Raw genomic sequence first — 6,054 nt, 5'->3', positions numbered from 1 at the left:
GCTGTAGCTGTTGCTGTATTATTTGGTAATGAGGATGATAACCAGTTACTACTAACAGGAAAGGAACTTGTGGCTGATGATGATATACTGTCTGTTGGGATAGCTCCTGTAAAACTATTTGCAGATGATGAAGAAATGTTAGTTTTTGCTGATGTGATTAAAGTTTTGCTTGTAGATGTATCAGATGTATCCATTGAAAAACTTTGGGCTGCAATTGAAGACAGATTTAAAAGTGTTGTAGAGGTATTACCAGATAATGTAAAAGATGTTAATGAAATATTGATTCGTGCGGTTGTTAAAAATGGAATTGTTGTAAAAGGTGGTCTTGCAGTTGATGATGACAATTCAGTCGTTTCTGTACCTGTTAACCTGTCATTCAAGGATATGAATGCTGCATTTGTTTGCAGAGAGTCAGTAGTTTTTGGTGTAGCATTAGATCTTCCATTGCCTACATTTGGGTTAAGTGTGGACAATGAAGATAATGGTGAAAAGGCAAGTATGGCCTTATTTGTAGAAAAGTTATTGCTAAATTCTGATGAAACATTATTAGTTGTGGCTGTTGTTAAATTAGTTGTAGAGGTTAGTGCAGAAATGGTAACATCTAATGCAGTTGTTGAAGAAGTTGTTTCTGGTACGTTTGCTGTTCTTGAAATTGTACTTGAAGAGTTTAATGAAAGACCAGTTGCTTCACTAGTTGTAGGTACAATACTTGTGAATGATGTGGATGGTAAAGAGTCTGGTATTCCTGCTGTTTGGCTATTAGTGAAAGACAATGAAACAGTGTTATTTGTTAAACCTGTAGAAGTGATATTTGTAGATGACAAGATCAAGGTACTGCTAACTGCCCTTTGTAAAGGGGTGCTTGTGTTTAAATGGATTAGATTTGTTGTGGCAGGACTTGTTGAACTCAATGTAGAAGTACTAGATGTGACAGGAGCGGCAGAGATATTTTTGGTTAAAAAAGACACATTAACGGTTGGCACAGAATTCACAAAAGTATTTGTAAGTGCTGACAAAGCATTACTTCTTAAGCTAACTTGTGTTGTGGAGTCTGATGCTGATGATGCCATTGTTGTGTCTATTGTATTTAATAAGTTACTACTGGTTGATGCTATCGGGATTAAATGAGAAGTTAAAGAAGTTAGTGAGAAATTATTTGGAACTGTTGTTGTTTCCGTGATATGACGTATTGAGGGCGACGATGACCAATAACTACTAACTGGAGTTGTTGCAGGTGATGAAATATTGTTAGTCAAGGTTGGTGCGGCAGGTTTTATTGAAGATGATGTTGACAATACCATATTTTCTTTAGCTGTCAGCATCGAATTCAAGGATATGAATGCCACATTTGTCTGCGAGGTGTTTGTAGTTTTTGGTGAAGTAGAAGATGCATCTGAATTAAAAGTGGAAGATGATAACGGTGATAAGTTAAGAATTTCTTTGCTCGTACTAAAGTTTGTTGTAGATTGTGATGGAACAGTAATATATGTTGGTGTTGTTGAACTTGTTACTGAGGCTGGTGAATAAACAAAAATGTCTGGGAAAGTTAAAGAATTTGTGAGTGGTACATTTGCTGTTGTGGAAAGAATTCCTGAAGAGGTTACTGAAAAAATACTTGTTTCCTTAGATGCAGGTAGAATCTTTGTGAATGATGTGGAAGGCAGAGCAGTTTTTGATATCCCTGCTGTCTGGGTATTTGTGAAAGACAATGAAGCAATGTTGTTTATTAAACTTGTAGAAGCAATATTTGAAGATGATAACACCAGGGTAGTATTTACTGTTCTTGGCAAAAGGGTGTATGTAGTTAGATTTGTTGTGGCAGGACTTGTTGAACTCAGTGTAGAAATACTAGAGACAGGAGTGGCAGAGATAGTTGTTGATAATAAAGATAGATCAACTGTTGGCACCGAATTTACAATTGTGTTTGTAATTGCTGATGAAGCATTATTTCTTATGTTTTCTTCTGTTGCTGAGCCTGATGTTGATGATGCCTTTATTGTGTCTGCTGCAATTAATAAGGTGGTACTAGTTGAACTTATAGGGATTAAACGGGAAATTAAAGAAGTTACTGAAATATTATTTTGAGCTGTAGCTGCTTCTGTAGTTTGGAGTAATGAGGATGATGATGACCAATCATTACTTACTGGAAAATAATTTGTGTCTGATGATAATACTGTATTTGATGAATGTCTTTCTGGTAGACTCCATTCAGGCCATGAAGGTGTTTTAGATATTTCAGTAGTATTACCAGAAAATGTGGTAGATTTCAGTATGGTGGTAGATTTCAATATAGTATTGATTGGTGGAGTTGTTGTAAGTGGATTTGTGACAGATGATGAAATATTACTTGTTGTGGTAGATACTAATGGTGGCCCTGGAGGTGATGATGACATCACGGAGGTTTCTTTAGCTGTGACCATGGTATTCCAAGGTATGAATGTTTCATTTGTCTGTGTGGAGTCTGTTGTTTTTTGTAAAGTAATAGATTCATCTGAGTTAAGAATGGAAGAAGATAACAGTGGTAAGATGGGAATTCCCTTACTTGTACTAAAATTAGTTATAGATTGTGGCAAAATAGTATTAGTTGTAGTTGTTGTTGAATCTGTTATTGAGGCGGGTGAATCAAAGACAGTGTTTGATAAAACTGAAGAATTTGTGAGTGGTACATTTGCTGTTGTTAAAAGAGTTCTTGAAGAGTTTCCTGAAAATACAGTTGTTCTGTTCATTGTAGACAGAACAGTTGTGAATAATGTTGAAGGTACAGCAGAGTTTGTTATCCCTGATGTTTGGCTATTAGTGAAAGACAATGAAACAGTGTTATTTGTCAAACCTGTAGAAGTGATATTTGTAGATGGTAAGATAAATGTAGTGTTTACTAACCTTTGTAGGGGGGTGCTTATGGTTAAATTGATTAGATTTGTTGTGGCAGGACTTGTTGAACTCTGTGTAGAAGTACTAGATGTGAGAGGAGTAGTTGGACCTGTAGATGTTTCTGTGATATGAGGTAATGAGGACAATGATGACCAATAACTACTAACTGGAATGGAACCTGTGGCAGATGATAACACTGTGGTATTTGGAAGGTTTATTGGGAAACTATCGGCAGAGGATGAAGATAAGTCAGTTGTTCTTGTGGTTAATACAGTTTTGCTTGTCACTGTGCTGGATGCATCCACTGAATAAGGCAGTGCTGTGACTGAAGAAACATTTAATGGTTTTATAGATATTTCTAAGTTATTACCAGAAAATGAGTTAGTTCTGCTTGATTGAGTTGTTGTAGGTGAACTTATTGCAGGTGATGAAATATTGGTGGTCCTGGTAGGTACAAAAGGTGGTCTTGTAGGTAATGATGACAATGTAATGGTTTCTGTAGTTGTCAACATGGCATTCAAGGGTATGATTGCTGTATTTATCTGTGGGGAGTCTGTAGTCTTTTGTAAAGGACTAGACACATCTGAGTTAAGGGTGAAAGAAACAGATAACAGTGATAAGGTGGGACTCCCCTCACTTGTACTAAAATTAGTTGTTGTTGTAGCTGTTGTCGAACCTGCTATGTAGGTTGGTGAAGAAAAGGTAACACCTGGGAAAGTGGAGGAACTTGTAGCTGGTACGTTTGCTGTTGCCAAAAGAGTTTTTGTAAAGTTTACTAAATGACCAGTTGTCTCCTCAGTTATAGGTAGAATACTTGAGAATGCTGTGGAAGGTAAAGCAGTTTTTGGTATTGCTGCTGTTTGAATATTTGTTAAAGACAATATAACTGTGTTATTTGTTAAACTTGTAAAACTGATATTTGAAGATGGTAAGATCAGGGTAGGATTCACTGTCTTTGCTGAATGAGTACTTTTGGTTATATTGGTTAGATTTATTGAGGCAGGGTCTGTTGAACTCCAAGTAAAAGTACTATCTGTGATTGGTGTGACAGAGACAGTTAAGGGTAATAAAGAACGATTAACAGTTGGCAAAAAGTTTACAAAAGATTTTGTGATAGCTGACACATTATTTACTGAGTTCATATCTGTTGCTGACTGTGATGCTGATGATGCCATTATTGTGTCCACTGCAGTTAAATGAGTACTGGCTGATGTCATAGGGGTTAAACGAGAAGTTAGAGGTGTTGGAGTTGCAGCTGTTTCTGTGTTATTAGTTAATGAAGAAGATGATGACCAATAACTACTAACTGGAAAGGCACTTGTGGCTAATGATGCCATTGTGTTCGTTGGTAAACCTACTGGGAAACTATTAGCAGACAATGAAGTAAAGGAACTTGTCTCTGCTGTTAATAAAGTTTTGCTTGCCGATGTATTGGATGGATTAGATGAAGAAGTTTGTGCTGTGATTGAATAAAGATTTAATGGTCTTGAAGATGTTTCAGAGGTATTATCAGATACTGTGGGAGATGCTGATAAAGCATTGGTTGGTGGAGCTGTTGTACGTGTATTAGTCGCAAGTGATAAAATATTGTTGGTTGTGGTAGGCACAACAGGTGGTCTTACAGATGATGACAATATGATGGCTTCTGTAGCTGTTAACAAGGTATTCAAAGATATGGATGTTGCATTTTTCTGTGATAAGTCTGTAGTTTTTGGTGGAGGAGTAGATGCATCTGAGTTGTGAGTAAAAGGAGGAGATAAGGTAGGAATTCCCTCCAGTATAGTGAAGTTAGTTGGAGACAGTGATAAAACAGCATTAGTTGTAACTGTTGAACTTGTTATTGAGGCTGGAGAAGCAAAGACAATGTCTGATAAAGTTAAGGGATTCAGAGATGATACATTTGTTGATGTTGAAACGGTTGACAAATTTACTGGAAAACCAATTGTTTCCTTACTTGAAGGTAGAGCATTTGTGAATGATGTGGAAGGTAAACCAGTTCTTAGCATTTCTGCTGTTTGGGTATTTATAAAAGACAATGAAACAGTGTTGTTTCTTAAACTAGCAGAAATAATATTAGTAGATGGTAAGATCAAGGTATCAAGGTTTGCTGCTTTTGTAGTCATATTGGTTGGATTTGTTGAGACTGGGCTTGTAGAACTCAAAGTAGAAGTACTAGATGTGATAGGTGTGACAGAGATACTTGAGGGTGATAAAGAGGACATGGATGCTATATTTCTCTGTAGGGAATCTGTAGTTTTTGGTGAAGGAGTAAATGGTCCAATTGTATTAAAGTCATTTGTAAATTGTGAGGAAACTTTATTTGTTGTGACTGTTGTCAAATCTGTTGTTATGGTCTGATAAGGCAAGTTAACCTCTAATACAGTTGTTGAGGAATTTCTGGGTTGTACATTTGCTATTGTTGGAAGAGTACTTGAAGAGTTTAGTAAAAGACTGGTTGTTTCATTAGTTATAGGTACAACACCTTTTTCTGAGTTAAGTTTGGAAGATGAAAGTAATGTTGATGAAGTAAGAATTCCTATACTTTCATTCAGATTATTGGATTGAAATATAGTAGTATGTGTTGTTGCTATTGCTGAACTAGCATTTGTATTTTTTGAAGAAGAGGGAATGTCTGATGTAGATTGTGAAGGGGTAAGTGTGGATGTTACCTTTGCTATTGTTGATAGAGTAGTTGGAGAATTTATGGAGGGAGATGTTGTTTCATTAGTGATTGTGGCAAAGTTGGTTAATGATGTTAATGGTGTAGCAGTGGATGACATAACTGTTACTTGGATATTTAAAAATGAAACTGGATCGGTGTTAATTTTAGCTGTTGTTGATGTTAACAGGGAAGAAGTATTTGGTATTGTACTTTTTAAATGATCATTTGAGGATTTTGTGGTTACATTTGTTGTTAAAACATCTTCTGAGTTTAATTTTGTACTCATTGTGGTCATTGAAGACTTATTTGAGATGGGTGATGGCAGAATAATGGTTGATATATATTCCTCAGTAAAATTTGAAAATGTTGAAGCATTAGTTTTACTTATTGTAGGTTTCGACACAGTGATTTCTGAATATGCATTTGGAAATAATGATACATTTGTAAAATGTGCATTTTGTGATATTGATGTTATATTCATTGTGTTGTTTGGTATTACTGAAAGGGGGTTTGATTGTAGG

Source organism: Polypterus senegalus, chromosome 3, assembly GCF_016835505.1.
Source record: "Polypterus senegalus isolate Bchr_013 chromosome 3, ASM1683550v1, whole genome shotgun sequence".
Lineage (NCBI taxonomy): Eukaryota > Metazoa > Chordata > Cladistia > Polypteriformes > Polypteridae > Polypterus > Polypterus senegalus.
The sequence above is the reverse complement of the archived record's forward strand: the minus strand, read 5'-3'. Positions refer to the sequence as shown.